Below are 19299 nucleotides of genomic sequence, written 5' to 3'. Positions count from 1 at the left end.
TGAAATGGCCCTTTCCCAGGCCACACAATCCCTTCTCACAAGATATTAATTTTTTGACAATAGAAGAGTCAATAAGTCCAGTTAATTCCAGGAACAGGAATTTATCTTCCTTCAGTAACTGGATGAATTAGAAGTTATATGTGAAACATGATATTCATGTTATAATGTATGTACATAATATTGGCATTAGAATCAATGTCTAATTACAATTAATGTTTATTGTCCTAATTATTTTGCAAATGCCCTCATCTACATGAAAAGCCTTTATGATTCTCACGGTAAGAGCCAGTTTTCATGTTTTATAATCTCCAAATGGTGTGTCTGATGAACCAATTGAAGAGCAAAACTACAAACAAAGTGCTTCAGCTTGTAAGGTCAAGGGCCAGCAGAAAAACCAGCTGCAACCACCTCTGAATCCCATACATAGCACACCTTGATTGATTAATTGATTCATTCATTTGCATTCATTTTTCTCTTTTGACAGATCTCATTTTCATTTTTTGCATCTTCCATAAATATCTTCAGCTCGAATGAGTGGATGAATGCCTCCTTCCAGACTCAGGAAACATATTTTTACAGCACTGTGGCTGTTTGTTCGGGTCCTGTATGGCACAAGGCTATTCACAATGACTGCTAGCTGGTGGGTGCATGGAATGGGATTCAATTTAGTAAACACTCATTGGAACTTCTACTCTGTGTTGGGGCCATACGAGCACTGGAAATTCAGAGATGAGTAAGATAATGGTGAAAATAATGATAGCGTCTGTAATGGATTGAATCACGTCCCCCTACCTCAAGATTTATATATTGAAGCCTAACTCCCAATATGACTATATTTGGAGATGGGGCCTTTAAGAAGATAGTTAAGGTTAATGAGGTCATAAGAGCAGGGCCCTAATTGAATAGGACTGGTGCCTTATAAAGAGAAGAGAGAGCCAGTCCACAGCCATGCCACCCAGAATGTGCCCAATCTCGTCTGATCTTGGAAGCTAAGCAGGGTTGGGCCTGGTTAGTACTTGGATGGGAGACCACTTAGGAATACCAGGTGCTGCAGGTGTTAAAAAAATAAAAAAAACAAACAAACCACTTTCTTAAAAAAAAAAAAAGAGAGACCAGCAATCTCTCTCTCTCTCTCTCTAAATACACAGAGTAAAGACCATATCAGGACCCAATGAAAGATGGCATCTGCAAGCAGGAAGGGAAGAGAGGCCTCATCAGAAACCAACTGTGCTGGCACCGTGATCTTAGACTTCCAACCTCCAGAACTGTGAGAAAATAAATGTCTGTTGTTGAAGCCACCTAGTCTGTGGTATTCTGTTATGGCAGACCAGGACAGCAGCCTTAGCAGCTAACTTACTTTGGGAGAGTGTTCTGGGTGAGCCGCTGGACTAGACACTGAGGATCATAGAGGGAGACAAACTATGGTCTCTGCCCCAGAGGAATATGCCAAGTATCCAAGCAGGTGAGTACACATATAAAGTCAAGTCCTAGTGTATAGAACAAGCAGAGCCAGGGTGGAGACATGAGCAGGATGGAATTCACACAGGTGAATCTGGGTTGATTCGGAGGGGAAGAGGGTGAAGAGCTTTCAACAGTCTGTTGTTCAAGGCTTGATCTTGGGTTTTAAACTTCCCTCCTGGTTGTGTTCTTCTAGCCATGTCCTATTTTAATAGAACCCTGTTAAGGGGTTATTGAAGGAAATGAGTCCAAAAGTTAAATTGCAGCAATCTAGAGCATGCTCTTTACATAGACATCATCTAAAAAGTTTGAATTCTCCTATTAGAATTTTTATAGCCTAAAATGTGCTGCTCAGAAAATGAAATTCACCTCCTTTGTTCTTGCTTGAGCAGAAGGGAGACTATTTTATTTTGAGTGCACAGCACAGGCCATGGGCTGGGGTTATCATAGGCTGAAAACAAGGTTCCCCTGTGGGTGGCTTCCCATGTGATCCAAGCCTCCTGAATCCTGTAGACCTGCCTGTGTGAGTGCACCAGGATGCTGCATAGCTTGCAACCAGGATCCTGGCCTTTGGAGTCAGATGGGCCCGGGAGGAGTCCTGCTTCCTCTACTCAGTGACTGTATGGTTCTGTGCAACAGGTTAATTGACTTGCTCCATAGAATGGAATGAAGCTTGGCTTTCTTGTAGATGATGGCACAGATGCCATCTGTGGATGGAGGGAAATTGGTAGCAACAAAGGCTAAACTGGGAGATTCTGACCAGCAGTGTTTTCAATGCTTACGACAACATCACTTTCCCATGGCTGATTCTTAAGACCAGGGTGTGGCACACAGACTCTAGTGTCTTCTTTAAGATCTAGAAAGAGTTGGTATGAGAAGTTAGGCTGCTCCTTTTCCATTGCAAGAGCCGATGAAAGAGCAAAACTCAGAGATGAGAAGGGTAAGTCCAGTAGGAGGCACTCTTTCATTTAGAAGTCACATTGGTCCTTGTTCAGAAAGCTTGGGTTAGGTTTTTGTAAATTTATTTCTACTTAGAATCACAGAACTTCAGAAATAGGAGAGACCATTTAGTTCAACCATTCTCTCAGCAAGAATTCCCTCAAGAATCAGGACTGTTAATTTGTTTCTGTTTGTTATATTCCCTTCTCTTTCCTCTTCTAGAAGTGTTTATTGAGCACTTACTATGTGTCAGGCACTGAGGTTATAGAGATGAACAAGACAAGCATGTACCTTCCCCTTTTTCTACTTACATCCCTATGTGATTACCTCCCCAAACTGGGAAGCTCCTTACTCCTTGAGGAGTCTGATTTTCATCATTATTTGGTCATGACTTTGGGTTATGCACCCTTCTCTTGGTGAGTGAGGTGTGCAGGTTATAGGCAAGTACGTACTTTAACACAGACAAAATATAAAAGTCAGCAAAATTATATTTTAGCTCCCCTTATATCACTTCCGAGTCTTCTACCCTCTTCCTACATTTCCACCTTTAGGAACTCAGAAATGTTCTGTTACTGTGTTGGGGTTGGCCATGCCCAAACCCTATCTAATGCATCTGTTTACGATGAGGTACTGGGGACTGCATGGGGGACATTTCCCTGGGAGAGTAGCAGTTTAAAAGGAAAGAACAGAAGATTACCAGCCAGACTCAGGCACTTCAGTGTCTTCTGTTAAGAAAAATGTCCTTCACTGAAAATAACAGAACCAAACTAGAATAAGAACTCCTACCCAAATGGGTGAGCAATCACAAAAGGAGAATCTGGCTGAACCTGGCACATAGGTGCTACTGGAAAAATTTTATTGAGTGAGTTTGAGTGAATGAATCAATTAACATATTCTAAATTTCCTGATCCTGACAAACTACATTTCTAGCTTCTGAGACTATGTAGACAAATTTATTTGATAGCCTCTGACAAGATACAGAGAATGAGAAGAATGCCAGAAATGAGCAAGTAAGTAGTGATTTTTAATAATCAGTTGTCTCTGATTTTAACATAATATGGAACAAATTCATTGATGGAAAAGATCTTCAGTATTATCAGATTTTGGGTGGCAAAGAGGCTTAAGCCAGTGTGTCAGTTTTGCTTTATTGATAATGCTTATCTACTGAGAAGAAATGTGACAATTCTGGCTCAGTGGAAAATCATTCATTAGTGACGCCAGCTTTGGAGCTGGCATGGTGGCACATGTTTGTTATCTCTGAGTAGTCCAATGGCCTCTTTTTATAGAAAGGACGAGACTTATAGCAAGCTAGTGGCAAGGAGTAGCTTGATGTATCTAAGAGTCTTGACTCACTTCAAATGCTTGTATCTATCACATTGCTCACTTCCTGTACTTGAATGTTGGTGTAAGATTCCTCTTGTTGGGAATGCAGAAGCAGCAGGTGAGCTTCTCAGAGTTGGTGACAGCAATATCACTGGTGTGGTAATAATATTCAGTCAGCTTGACCCACTAGAGAGGCTTGTGGGTCTGCCCCACATGCACAGTTCTGACTACCTGGACCCTGGAAAGATAGGGGGACCAGATAGGATGTTGTGTGGGCGCAGACTCTGCAGAGGCAAGCAGAAGGTAGATCAGTGGACATTGGATGAAATTAGTTCACAGATAAGAAGTGAATGAGTCAGCCAGGCACTAATTTTGGGGGAATAGGTACAGGGGTCTAGGAAAATTTTGAGACAAGTGAGAAGACACCTTTTTGTTTTTTTCACCAGAGGCCATGACTCTGGGAGGAGCTTTGCAGAGACTGCATTAGTTTACAAACAGCACTAGAGTCTTTGCTCCCTCGCTCGCTCCCCCACTCCCTTGCTTCCCTCTTTCCTCCCTCCCTCCATCCCTCCCTTGCTTCCTTCCACAGTATTCACTGAATATCTACTGTGTATAAGGACTGGTTTGCACTTATGCAGAATGGGCATCTCCATTGGTTTTCCGTAAAAGCACCAAGAATTTCAGGGATACTGTGTTCAATTGCTTTTTTTCTCCTAGGAGAGCTGTTTTTTTATTCCTCCTCCAAAATCTTTAAGAAGTGAAACGGGGGTTGGTGTTTGAGTTAAAACTAATGAGAAGCCTTCTTGAAATATATGTCCCAACCTTTTGTATTTTGGGCAAGTTACTTAATCTCTCTGTGCCTCCATTTCCCTCATCTGTAAAAATGGTACCCACCTTCGACATTGCTGTGAGGATGAAATGAGTGGATATGTGTAAAGCATTTAGATTAGTGCCTGGTACATAGTAAGTACAACGTACGGAGAGTTATTATTGCCCCGCAAACTTGGGTTACAGTACCTAATACTGTGATCTTTTATTTACTTTTTCATTTTCTATTTTTTAAAATAATTTGTGCCATGGCTTGCCCCATGGATAGCATGTATGGCTGCAAATAGAAAAAGGCCCATGGGAAAGAAAAAGACATCACATCTTCCCAATGTTGAAGATTCAAGACCTTGGAGATAAACCTAAATCACAAATCAAAATATTCAATTTCTTGGTTGTGCAGTCACAGATTGAAGTAAGTACTTTATAGAACAGAATTAACCAAAGAACCTTGGAATTCTAAGGGTCTGAAAACTTGGTTTGAATGACTCAGTATATATTTTGAAGCACCAATTGTGCTGTTATAGAATTCTCTATCTGGCAGATAATGAACTGATAAAAGATCTTTCTGCCTGCCAAACCTGGGTTATCAGGAGGGACCAAATTAACAGAAGGGAACATGGCCATATCTGCAGCAGGCTCCCCTGGGTCAATAGCTTCCTATTGTATAGGAGGCTGGCAGGTTGGCAGTTGATTCTCAAGGTGTTGAGATGGCCTGGGCTGATGGAATATTGATCTTAGGCTTGTCAGTTTCAATGGAACTCAGGAGTGAGTCGCAATAAACCGAGCTTAGTTTTCTAGATAGTTTCCATCCTGTTAATTTCTCTTTGCATGTAACTTTGCCTTTAGTTCTAAGGAAACACAAGTTGCCTTTTTTTTTTATAAAATGGACCTTTATGGAACTACGGGAAAATGTGCTAAGGGAAATACATTAGACCTCCAATGTTCTATTTGCGAGCACTGCTAGGAACAGAAAGACTCCAAGGCAGCGATGATTTTAATGCCAGGTTTGAATCAAGGCCACGTTTTTGCTAGATGAGCTCATAACTGCAGTGAAATGTTTCAAATATTAAGTAATCAAATCTGATGCAGGAAGAAGAGTTTTAACTTCCAAATTAGGCACAATACATGCTCCCTATGTCTTTGAGATTCCTGAGGTGGGACTGTGCTGAGTGAATTAGAAGCACGCTTCATTTTGTTTCCTGGTGTATTATCAATTAAGCAATTTCCAGAAGCAACAGCACAGATGGCATTTTTAGTTTTATAGGGTAGTTTTCCACTTTTTGATAGAAGGGGAAACAAAAGCAAGTGGCAATAAGGCTTTCCTTATTACCCTCTCTGTACTTTCTTAGTGAGCCTTCTTAGCTTCCATTCTGTATCTTCTTGGGTACAGAGGGCAAAAGCATTTTCTCCTGCCAGGTTCCATACTTAACCCTCTATATCTACTCATTTCTGATAAAAGGTTGGGTGTAAAACCACATGGAGCATTATTTAAGAACCAGCTCTCTAAAGTAGACCCATATCTATAAGGTAAATGTGTTTGATGGTGATGCAGGATGGGGCGAATCTCCTCGGGTGGGGACTCAAGCTCTATGCCCCGTTGAGAGAAGGTCTTTGACTCTGTGCAGGAAAGAATTAAAGTGTAAGCCAGAGTCGGAGACAAAAGGCAAGTTTATTACAGAAAGAATAGTACTCCACAGACAGAGATGTGATCTCCTCTCAAAGCCAGAGAATCAGACCCTCAAGAGTTTGAGGAATTCAGTTTATATTTGATTGTTAGTTTCTATGAAAATTACAGCTTAAAGTCTGTTTTCCTATTTTTCTTTCATGGTATTGGTATGCAGTATTAAAGGTATGGATAAAAGTTATTAGTAATTTCTGCAGGAATCTTCCTTTGTTCCGTAGGTTCCCTATGGTCTGGCCATATGGCCGATTAGCCAGGTTTCCCTGTCTAGGAGCATGTTGCAGGTTCTGAATACAATCTGGTTTAATATTTAGTCATTTTGTGTAGTTCTCATGCCTTTTTCCTATATCAATGGGATCAAATATTCATCTTAACTTCTTAGGATGCATCTTAACATATAAGCATTTGCCATGGACTGAGAATTAAAGCGCCTCCCCCCCCAAAATGTCTATGTTGAAGCCTTAACCCAAAATGTCATGATTTTGGAAATGGAGTCTTTGAGAGGTTTTTAGGGTTAGATACAGTCATGAGGTGGAGCCCTGATCTCATAGGATTGGTGTCCTTAGAAGGAGAGACACCAGAAAGCTTATTTTCTCTCTGCCTATCATGTGAGGACACAGTGAGAAGATGATTACAAGCCAGGAGGAGAGCTCTCACCAAGAACTGACCATGCTGGCTCCTTGGTCTTGGACTTCTAGCTTCCAGAACTGCGAGGAAATACATTTCTGTTCTTTAAGTCACCCAGTCTTTGTTATTTTGTTATGGCAACCGAGGCTGATTAAAATAGCATCTTATGTCTATATGAACTTAAACATTGCTTAGTAAAGGCACCTGGCCAACACTGGACCAGGCAATTACTAATAGATAGAAGTTACTCTCAATTAAGGTACTCTAAACCCTCAAATAATTTTCCCACCCTATGCCACAGTCTCTTTAATTCAACCTTTGTAGTTCATTCCTTTGGGATTATAGCAATTGCCCTCTTTTTGTTTGGCTTTATTTTTAAACTTAAAAATGGAAAAGTAATACATGTATGTGGTTAGCAAATAAACAACAATAACGACAACACATTACAAATGGGTAGCCAGTGAAAAGACAGTTTCTTCTTTCACTACAGATCCTGAGATCTCCAGTTTCCTCCCAGAATCAGTCATGGTTGTCAATGTCTTTGTGTATTGTTTTCAGATATTTATGCATACATAAGCATATTTGTGTAGATATCAACCCTACCTCTTTTAAATGCACATGTATGCATGCTATTTATAGTCACCTTTCTGTGTCTTGCTGGTAGTGTTAAGAGTTGCAGAAACGCCTGGTTGATTTAACACATCAAATTTCCAACATTTATTATGACAGTTACTCTGACTAGAGGGACACCTCAATCTAAGGAAATATAAAGAGACTAAATGAGGCTGAAAAGGAAGGTGAGGGATGTAAAATACAAAACTCAGTCTTCCTGAAGGTTGGCCAATCTGACCTAAGTAGGTACTTTAGAAAATCTGTGGTAATGTTATCATTTCTTATCCCATTCACATGACTTATCCTTTTTTCCCTCTCACATTAAATTCCACACCTCCAGAAGCCTTCCTTGACTACTCTTCCTAAAATACCTTCTCCCACTGCTCCTAACAGAGGATTAGTACAGCTCTGTATAGCCTCATGCATAATTTCCTTTAGTTTGAGTAGTAGAAACAAGTAATTTTTGCATGTTACAAATGTAAAATTATTTTATAATACTGGAATATATTCTTTCAAACTATTATCTTTCCTCACTAGTGGAGATTTTAGCATTTGCTACCTTTTAAGTTCAATATCATTCTGGTAAGACCCTGAGATCAGTGAAGATTGTGGCTAGATGTTTCTTGATTTTATATTTCCAGTGACTAGTCAGGGTCTCAGTAAACATCTGTTGAATAGATAATAATGTCAAGAATTTTTCCCCTCTGTTTTCTTCTAGTAGTTTTGTGGTTTCAGATCTCATGTTTAAGTGTTTAACACATTTTGTGCTGACTTAAAATATTTTGAGACGTGAAATAAAGGTCCAATCTCATTCTTCTGTATGTGGATGTCCAATTTTTCCAACACCATTTATTGAAGAGACTATTTTTTCCCCATTGTGTGTTCTTGACATCCAGATTGAAGATCAGTTGACCTAGATGCATGAATTTATTTTTGGGCTCTATATTCTGTTCCACTGATTTATATATCTGTTTTTGTGCCAATACCATACTGTTTTAATTACTGTAGCTTTGCAATATATTTTGAAATAAAAAAGTGAGATGCCTTCAGCTTTGTTCTTATTGCTCAAGATTGTTTTAGTTATGTATTTTTTTGTAGTGCTATATGAATTTTAGGATTGCTTCTATTTTTGTAAAGAGTGCCATTGGAATTTTGATAGGGATCACACTGAATCTGTAGATTGTTTGGGTAGTATGGACATTATAACAATATTAATTCTTCCAATCCATGAACATGTGTTGTTTTATTATTCACTTGTGTCTTTTTTAATCTCCTTCATCAGTGTTTTTCAGTGTACAAATCTTGTACCTCTTTGGTTAAGTTTATTCCTAAGTATTTTATATTTGATACTATTGTATATAAGATTGGTTTCTTAATTTCTTTTTAGATTGTGTATAGAAATGCACAGGTTTTTATATCTTGCAACTTTACTGAATTTATTAGTTCTAACAGGGTTTTTTATTAACATTATTGAATCTTTAGGGTTTTCTACATATGTGATCATAAAGGGAAGAATACAGCAGATTGCAGCTAGTGACAATAAACAAGCTACATGAAACCTGATTGGTAACCCAAATGTGGTCTTGACCCAGCCCTTCCAAGGCCCAGTGCTATCTACTGTAGTGTACATAAAATCTCACATATGAAACTTTTGAGGAGGCCACTGCTGGTTAATTCTGTGCCTCTGTTCCTCTCTATGGCTTTATCTTAATGGTTTTCAAAATACCAGGTGAGGCATATTTTGACTCAGTACTTTGAACATGATCTCAAGGAATGAAAACATTCAGTACAAACAGCTATCGTTCTTATTGGAGTTCAACTGGTTTTGGTCACTGCTTAATCCAGCAAGATTTGCATCAAGCCAGCGTAGATTTACCACCATGTTTCTTTTGTACCTAAAAAGAGAAAGTCTCTGGGTTTCTCTGTAACTTTCACTAGGGTCAGGAGTATCCCCCAGTTAGTTGTTTTGGGTTAAGAACTGTGTCCGGGGCTTCTATCTGCCCATCTCTGGAAAGCCCTTAGATTCCCAGGCATGCTTTCATCTACTTGTGGGAGAGAATTACTCTTTGCATCTTCCTACTTCTATAAGCAGAATATATTGAAAAGTTACTATTTTTATCTTTCTCTGTCACAATATTTTTCTGATCATGAGATTTACCCCCTCTTCCTAACATCTTTTAACTCATTTCAAAATCACTGAAATTTAGAAGCAATTAAAAAGTAATTTGGCATCACATATTTAAGATTACCAATTAATTACCTTAGAGGGCTTGAAATTCAGATTAAAATGGGGTATAATTTTTTTCCCTGTTGAAATTGTATTTTGACTATAATTAAAGAGAAGGCTTTTTCAGAAAGTTAATTTTAAAACTTATTTTTACTGACCTCTACAGTGACTTTTGAAGTTTCTTTTATTGACTTTCCATATTGTCTGTGATTGAGATGACTGAGAACAACCTCCCCACCACTGAGAAAAGAACTTGTCATAGGACTGTCTCCAAACCTGGCTGTCACCCTTGACATGTGGCCTCTGAGATGGAAAGAGACATAGTGCTAAATATTTAGTTTATTATTTTTCTGAAAGTTTCTGTCTTTAATTTTGCAGGAATAAACAAATTGAGTGAAATGAGTTTCAAACTGCTCAGAATTATATGATTCTAAATTATTCTAACCATCACTGCGAGAGAGAGCATCACTGCTAGAGAGAGAGAATATATTATTTTAATTCATTAAGATGGCAATAATTGGGATTCTCAATCCTTACAGGAAATAAAACAATTAAGAAATCACAAAACCAGAGACAAATAAGATGACTAGATTAAGCAGCGATGACATCCAGAGTGCAACCGCTCAAGTGCTTATTACTAAGGTATTCTGGCCACATACATGTCAGGCAACTACAGAAATGTGAGGCTCATCCCTGCCAGGGACCAAACACATATGTATTGTTTTTGTGCTTACACATTTGAACCAGCAATTTCTTCAGGCTTTTGGAAAAATGCAGATAATGGCTTTCTGATCCTAGACATACCTGATGGTGTAAGAGTTCAGAGACTTAGTCTTTTAATCTTTATCACTACCTCCGTAAGGCATCTGGGCCTTGAAAAATGGGTAGGGGCTTGCCAAGCAGACGGTGAGGAGAAGGCTTTGTGACAGTTCATATATAAGAAGGAAGAAAGAGAAGGAGAAGGACTGGGGTGTTTCTGAGATCCCTACCTTTGGTAGATATTAGGCCAAATTAACCAAATTCCATTATCCTTGCTTTTCTACCTGTATACACATGAAACCCAAAACTGTCAGATGCCAGAAGAATACCTTATTTTACTCATTCATATTTTAAAAGTTTAGTCAGATTAAAATCTATAAAGACTTCTTGGTTCCTTACCATAACATCTGACCTTTGACTTCTCATCCTTCCATTTGCCTCTGGTTTTTAAGTCCCTGATTCATTGTTTTATTTATCTATTTATCCATCTATCACATAATTAAAAAAATTTTCAGTTACAGTTGGCATACAATATTTTAGTTTCAAGTGTACAACATGATGATTAGACTGAAGTGATGACCCCAATAAATCTAGTACCCATATGATACCATACGTAGTTATTACAATATTATTGACTATATTCCTTATGCTATACTTAAGATCCCCATGGCTGTTTTGTAAATACGAATTTGTACTTCTTAATCCCTTTCCCCTTCTCACACTCCCCAAACCCCTCCCACCTTGCAACCATCAAAATGTTCTCTGTATCATGAGTTTGTATCTGTTTTGTTTATTTTGTTCTTTAGATTTCACATGTAAGTGAAATCATATGGTATTTGTCTTTGTCTGACTTATTTCACTCAGCACAATACCCTCTAGATCCATCTGTGCTGTTTCAGATGGCAAGATTTCATTCTTTTTTTATGGCTGAGAAATATTCCATTGTATATATGTACCACCTTCCTTTATCCATTCATCTATTGATGGATATCCAGGTTGCCTCCATATCTTGGCTATTGTAAATAATTCTGCAATGTATATATGGATTCACATATTCTTTCAAAGCAATGTTTTTGTTTGTTTGTTTTATTTTTTGATAAATACCTAGAAGTTGGAATACTGGGTCCTTCTTTGTCTCTTGTTATAGCCTTTGTTTTAAAATCTATTTTGTCTGGTGTAAGTATTGCTTCCCTAGTTTTTTTTGTTTCCATTTTCATAAAATATCTTTTTCCATCACTTTACTTTCAGTCTGTGTGTGTCTTTTGATCTGAAGTGAGTCTCCTGAAGGCAGCATATGTAGGGGTCTTATTTTCTTATCCATTCAACCATTGTATCTTTTGTTTAAAGCTTTAATCAATTTACATTTAAAGTAATTGTTGATATATAGTTATTGCCATTTTATTATTCATATTTTTAGTCTTTTTTCTTCTTAAAGAAGTCCCTTAAACATTTCTTGGGTGTTAACTTTTTAGCTTTTTTTTTTTGTCTGGGAAGCTCTCCATCTGTTCTTCAATTCTAAATGACAGCTTTGCTGAGTAGAGTAAACTTACCCAGAAATTGGAATTCTGGGTCCTTCTTTATGTATTTTATCACTTCAAATACTTCATACCAATCCCCCCCTTGGCCTGCAAAGTCTTCATCGAGAGACCAGCTGACAGTTCCATGGGAGTTCCCTTGTAAATAACTCACTGCTTTTCTCTTGCTGCCTTTAAGATCCTCCCTTTGTTTTTAATCCTTGACATTTTAACCATGATGTGTCTTGTTGTGGGCTTCTTTGGGCCCATTTTGCCTGGAACTCTCTAGGATTGTATGTTTATCTTTCGCCAGGTTAGCAAAGTCCTCCATCATTATCTCCTTAAACAGGTCCCCTATCCCTTGCTCTCTTTCTTTTTCTGGTACCCCTATGATGCTGATGTTGGTACACTTGGTGTTGCCCCAGAAGTCTCCTAAACTATCCTTACCTTTTTGGATTCTTTTTACTTGTTGTCATTCTAATGAAGTACTTTCTGCTATTCTATCTTCTAAATTGCTGATTCAGTCCTCTGCTTTATCTAATCTACTATAGATTCCCTCTAATGTAGTCTTCATTTCAGTTATTGTATTCTTCATCCCAGACTGGCTCTTTTCCATGTTTTCTATCTCTTTGCTAAAGTTCTCACCAAGTTCATCCATCCCTCTCCCAGGTTCACTGGGCATCCCTACAACCAGTGTTCTAAACTATGCATCTGGCAGACTGCATGTCTCCATTTTGTTTAGCTATCTTTCTGGAGTTTTGTTCTGTCCTTTCATCTGGGACATGTCTCTGTCTCCTCATTTTGGCTGTGTTTCTATGTATTAGGTAGGGCTGCTATCTCTCCCTATCTTAGTAGAGTGGCCTTATGTAGTAGGTGTTCCTCTTGGGTCTAGCAGTGCAGTCTTCCCTTGTCAACCAAGTTGGGTGCTCCAGGTGTTACCCCCATATGGCTTGTGTGTGCCCTCTTGCCATAGTTGAGAATTGGTTGTTTTTGTACTTTAATGGGAGGTATTAACCCCTGGGCTGACTGCCTGTGAGGACTGGCTAATGAGGGGCTAACCCACCAAAGCAGGACTCTCCCCTGCAGGTCTCTGGTGTCTGCTCAGTCTACCCTTTGGGTGTGTTGTCCTCGAATGTGGCCCCAGGTGGTGCTCTGGCTCAATCTGGTCTGAAGTAGGCCACTGGGTTTACTGGCCCTGTGGCCTCCTGAGAGGGGCCCTGCTTGTGCCTGTGCCTGCCCAGGGCCACAGAGAGTGACCAGACAATCCACAGATGTCTTCCACTCACGCTGGGCTTGGAGGTGCCATAAGAGACCAGACTATGAACTGAGGCCAGCTGTCGCTGGTGCCTGGCTTGGGACTGCTCAGCATGAGAAACAGGGCACACTGAGGCCAGATGCTGCCTGTTTGGGTTTTGCAAACGTTTGAGAGATTTCAGGAAATTCCATAGCACGAGCCAAGACAGATCATTTATATGGAAAAGCCATTTGAAGTGTTTTTGGGTGGGCCCAAAACTTGAGAGGGGCCAGGTCTCAGGAAATCACCAGGCCAGGGCGACCAGTGTGAGCCAGGCTGATGGATACTCAGATATGGCAACCACCTGCATCTGCATATCGAGAGGGGAGAGGGCTTAACAAAGGAACAGTGACCTCTGCCAGCACTTCGGTCTGGGAGAAAGCTGACCCTCTAGCCCTTGCACTGAAACCAGACCAAATTGGTTCTTCCATGTATGTCCCCAGTGCTCTTCATACTGTTGCTCCAGAACTGGAGCCCAGAGCAAATGAGTCTGTCAGTGAGTAAGTCTGCATGTGGGCCCTTTAAGAGGAATGTCTGTGATTCTAGCTGCCCTCTATCTCACTCAGCCACAATATCCACTGATTTTCACAGCTAGAAGTTATGGGGACTTTTTCCCCTGGCACTGGAACCCCAGGCTGGGGAGCCTAGTATGGGGATGGGACCCCTTACTCCTCAGGGGGGACCTCTATGACTGAGATATCCCTCCCAATTCTCTATCGCCATATGTGGGCATGGAATGAACCCATTTCATGTCTCTGCCCCTTCTACCAGTCTCAAGGTGCCATCTTATGTGTGTCCCCAGTTGTAGGACCTGTGTTTAGCCAGACCCCAGGAGACTCCCAAAGATGGCTATTCTGTAGTTTAGTTGTAATTTTGATGTGGTTGTGAGAGGAGGCAAGCACAGCACTAACCTACTCCACCATCTTGACCAGAAATCCTAATTCATTGTTTATTAAACAAAGGTATATGACATACTTACTCTGTGCCAGGCACCATTCTGTAGGCTGAGGATAGATTAGTGAATGAAATAAATAAAATTTCCTGGCTTCATGGGGCAACCTCTCTTTTGCCCTTAGATTTTTATTTTTTCATTGAAGTCACATGTGAGCAACCCTGATCGTTGCTTTATTCTCCTTAGACAAAATTAAGGCCTAAAACCTCCTGAAGAATAAATCCATCTCACTCTTGTTTTGATTTTCTTCCAGAGCCTCATTTATGATATTCAGGACTCAGAGCCTCCTGCAGTCTTTGATCATAATAATCAGGAATTAGCCCTGAGTCCCATAGAAGAGTAGAGTTAGCTTAGTGTCTGGTTATTTCTGTAGTAGGAGGTGGGAATTCTACAACAGTTTGGATGAAGAGAGGCTTCTCTCATTTATTTTTTTACTCAACTAGAGAAGAGTTTTAATTTAAAAAGTGCTAAGTTTCGAAAAGTGCTTTAAAAGAGGGGCTGAACAAGGACCAGGAGGCCGCTGGTTGTTCTAAACATTGGAGGATCCCTAAAGTTAGCAGAGAGAAGGCAGAAGAAGGGCAAGTGTGGGGATCCAGGGGTGGGAGGCATGTCTTTTAATAAACTGCACTGCTTCGTAAATACATGAAGGAAGAAAAGTATGATGAACTGAGGTGCCTGCTGATGTCCTGGCGCCAGATGAATTTAGGGAACATTTTTCTATTTCCCTTAGTGTTTCTCTGTAAGTTCCATCTCATTTCTTGCTTTAATGAGGACATTCTTTATGCCTAAACAGAACCCCTATTGTTAGAACTCAATCCTGTTACCTCTACTGCTCTTCTCTGCTAGGATTACAATAGGAGGGAGTGAAAGAGGAACTTCTACCTGCTGTGGACTCCAGAGACTGTCAACCACCTGGAGGGGGCCCTCTCACTCTGACCCACAGCCTCTGGTTTCCCTATGTGATATAGCATGTCACTCCTACTCCCTCCCCCACCCCCCACCACCCCACATCCCCAGATTTGTGCCCTGACAGGGCAGCTGGATTTATTCTGGTTCATTGCAATCCTATGAACTTTTGCTGGGCACTATGCTAGCTTCTGATCTAGAGAAGTGAATAAAGTGGCATCTATTCAGTGGTGTCAACAAAAGAAATGTCTAAACCTTTAGAGAACTTTTTAAAGAATTTATTTGAACCAAACTGACAGTTTATGCTGTGGAGCAAGATCTCAAATGCTCCAGAGAATAACAGTTTTGCAGCTTCCTTTATGCATTTGAAATTAAAGAAGGGGCACAAGAAGATTGGAGAAAGCAAGGTGGAGATTAGATTACGGGATAGCTAACAAGATTATGCCCTTTCTCACAGGTTAATACCCCTTTCAAGAGATATTACTTCTGCTATTTCAAAAGTGTATTAACCTAGAGGCACAAGAACAATGGACAGGGCTGGCTTAAAACCTTTTACTAAAGAAGTTATAGGTCTAGGGCATGACTACTCACCATGGCCTTCCCCTTTAGAAATTTATGATTAGATAATCATGTGACTTTACTTTCCATAGAATCTTTATTTTTTGTCCACAGTAGGTTAGTGAAAGATGGAAAGCTGTATGGTAAGTATTACCACTAGAAGAACATATAAAGGGCAGTAGCAAGATGAAAGGAAGATAAATTAATTCTACTGGGAAGTACAATTTAGTGTCTAACAAGGAGGTGGCATTTGAATTAAGACTTTAAGGATAAGTGGATTTGCCAGGGATCCAAAAAAGTAGTGGTATTCCAGATGATAGAACATGACCAAATGTTCAGAGGTGCCTGACACATTCAGGACTTATCAATTAGTCCAGGAACTAGTATTTCATCTCCATATGGTTGGAACTAATAAGAAAGAACTCGAAATATAGCTCTTGAGTGCCATTTTGTGGAGAAACATTGGATTGGTACTTAATGAAAAATCAGGGTTTTTAAACAGATGCCAAATGTAATTGATTCTGGTTTTAGAAATCCCTCTCTGGTAGGAATGTGAAGGCAATGGTAGAAAATAGAAAATTAGAGGTAGGGAGTTCAGTTATGAGATCATTACAATAATGCAGGTGAGTGATGATGTGGACCTGCATAAGGACATATCTCTAGCCTGAACCTCTTTCCCGAATTCCAGTCTTTTTTATTTAACTCCCTATTTGACATCTCCACTTAGATGTCTCAAAAGCATCTCTAATTCCACATGTCCAAGACAGAACTACTGATCTTCCCTTCTCTAAACCTGTTCTTTTCTCATCTAAGTTGATGGCAACACCATCCTTTCAGTTGTTCAGGACAAAACCTTGGAGTTGCCCTTGGTTTTTCTCTTCTATAACTGCCCCACTCCCCATTTAACCAATTGTAAAATCCTTTGGCTCTGCCTTCCTCACCATCTCCACTGCTTCCAGGCAGTTGTGGAAGTTGACCAGGAAAAGCACAGTGAATTGAGGATATGGTGCGTATACAGAGTTAAGTCTCTGCCTTCTCCATTGATAAAAGTTTCTAGAGAGTTAGTCATCTCTCTCTTCCTGATACAGAGAGGGAGATACCCTTATAAATGAGGATTTCCCTTATAAATGTAAATGTCTCTTAGAAAAGGATAACTACTACTTGGTTTTCCAAGCTTCTCCCATGTCTGCTGTTTTTTTCCTTTTTTTTTTTAATAACCAGCTCAAAATAATTTTTATACCAAAAAGGCATATTTTGTTGTATCCGATTCTACTCCCTTTTACTCACTACTGTATTCTAAATCACCTAGAAAGGAGCCTAGCATAAAAGAGGGACTCAATAAATATTGAATGAATAAATAAGTGTGGAAAGTTTTCAGGAAAGAATGGCAAATGTAAGTTAGCAGAGTAGAAATTGCAGCTCTTTGCATCCTCTTAGCTTTGAAGGTAGCGAGAAGAGAAGAGTAAAGAATGATTCTGAGTTCCTTAGCTTGGGCTGGTACCTTTACCTGATAAAGGAAGGCAGGAGAAGGAATATGTCTGGGAGATATTAGTTCTACCTGGGTCACGTTGAGTCTGAATGCTTGTGAAATGTCCAAGTTCAGTTATGTGGCAAATGGATCTTGCTTGAAAGAGAGGTCAGGCTGGAATTAAAGTTTTGGTAGGCATTAACTATGTCATGGATGAGATTTGCCAGGAAGACGGAATCAAATGAAAGGAAAGAAGGGTTGGAAAGATGCCAGGAGCTGTGCACCTTTATTTGTAGGACACACCCAGCATAAGCCAACATATACTAGTCAGTATTGCTGCATTCACAGTTTGGTCTACTTGGCATACTTGGATACCTTTTGGAAAGATGGAGATAGGGGCAGATGTGTGAAGAGGCCAGGAATGAAATGATCAAAGCACTTTTTGTCACATAGTCTTGGGTGAGTCTGTGTAACGCTTTAGTCATTTCCTTGGCCCCTGGATCCTGCAACCATCCTTGTCCCCTGACTTCCTGAATCCTACCTGCAACTTCTATCCTAGGCTTTGGGGTGAGTTGCATATCAAGATGGCAGACATCAGAGCCCTAGCCTAGAGCATTAAAAGCACCAGCAATTGTTTTCTTCAGTGAGCTGTCATAAAGGCAATCTTGCCTATATTATATGCATTTCACATTCCATGATCCGTTTGAGACAGTTTGCTACAAGACTCAGAGCAGTCAGAGATCACTTAAATGAATTTTGCGTGTTTACAAGAGCCAGTGGTGCTTGCTTCACCAAATGACTGTTCAAGGAAATTAAAAAAAAAAGCCATTTTCTTTGCTTTTTTTCTTTTTGAAATTTCTCAGGGAAAAGGCAACAAATGTATATACAGGCTGCATATTAGCCTCTGAAAACAACGCTGATTGGATAGAGGGGGTTTGGGTTTGCATTTAATAGTCACCACTGCTGAAAGTTGAGGACCCTGAGAAATGACTTCATTTGCATCTCTATCAGCAGCTATTGTTAAACTGGTTGTGCCCACTCAAATCTGTGAGGGCCTTTTGAAATTGTTATTTTAAAAAAGGAACTGAATTGGTTACTTTATATGAAAGTGCAAAGAAAATATGGAGTGTGTTTCTCTTCTTCAGCTGAGAAATTTTTTTTTTAATGTGATAGCTGTTAACCTTCATGGCAGATTCTTCAGGCCTTTGTAGGCTCCACAAGCAATATCTTGCCCTTCTCCAGTATCTCCTTTAAGTGTCTTCCATTTTCCACTTCCATTTTTCCAACAGAAGTATCACTGCTGCAAATGAACAATATCGTATACTTGAGGTCTGTCTCATGATGATAGCAATGGTAGTGACAGTACTGTTATTGTTGCTGGCGATACTGGATGTATCTGTTATTTTGTACTACAATCGTGCTGTGCTACAAATCACTCTAAACTCAGTGGCTTAAAATAATAGTCATTTATTATTACTTCTTGGTAGGTTGCCTGATGGTTGACTGTACTAGGCTGGGCTAGTTAGGTGGCTGTGCTTCAAAGTGCAGACCCAGCTGGCCTTAGCTTCTTATTGTAGGCATGGCTCAGGGTTGCTCTATATGTGTTCATTCCAGATCCTAGACTAAATAAGCAGCAGCTACCCCGGGAGAATGGGACTTCTTCTCATGAGGATGGAAGGATAAGAAGGTAAGTCATGTTGCACAATCTCTGTTGCATCAATTCTGCTTACGTCCCACTGGAGGATGCCAGTTACAGGGCTAAGTCCAGATTCAAGGGCTGGGGAAGCATGATCTACCATGAAAACTAAGAAAATCATATGGCCAAGCCTAACATCAATCAAGGAAGTAAGTATATTTCTTGTGTGAGTAGGGAGTAAGAAATGAATATTTGCAAACAGTTCTATTCTTCCACAACTATCTACTATTTGAAGAGCCTGTGCAAGGTCTCAACACATTCATTTATTTACCTATGCAATTAAATAATACTTATTGAGTCCCTACTATGTGTCAGGTACTGTTATATTAATGAAGACAGAGGAAATTGGGAGTCCTAGGATCCTGCTAGGAGACCCAGCTGAGGCCTGGTCTGCTTTTTGCTATATTGGCTTCATTCTCAGGCAGGTTCTCTTTAAGAGGTAGAAATGATGGTTAGC

At 39.8% G+C, this 19299-nt stretch overlaps 1 long non-coding RNA gene and 1 pseudogene across 1 annotated transcript in view; both read left to right on the top strand.

Moving 5' to 3' along the window:
- The window catches only part of LOC120621423 (uncharacterized), a 94360-nt gene extending 75533 nt beyond the window's left edge, over window positions 1-18827 (top strand). The window contains exons 2-4 of the long non-coding RNA XR_005658154.1: window positions 485-640; window positions 1149-1462; window positions 18761-18827. This is a non-coding gene — a long non-coding RNA (uncharacterized LOC120621423). The remainder of the gene's footprint in view (window positions 1-484; window positions 641-1148; window positions 1463-18760) is intronic.
- On the top strand, window positions 939-1057 carry LOC120622268 (uncharacterized; annotated as a pseudogene).
- Window positions 18828-19299: the final 472 nt, after the last annotated feature.

The sequence above is a fragment of the Pteropus medius genome, unplaced genomic scaffold, assembly GCF_902729225.1.
Source record: "Pteropus medius unplaced genomic scaffold, Ma_sr-lr_union100, whole genome shotgun sequence".
In the NCBI taxonomy this organism is placed as follows: Eukaryota; Metazoa; Chordata; class Mammalia; order Chiroptera; family Pteropodidae; genus Pteropus; species Pteropus medius.
Note: the sequence above shows the minus strand (reverse complement) of the source record. Positions and strands in the feature narration are given on the sequence as shown.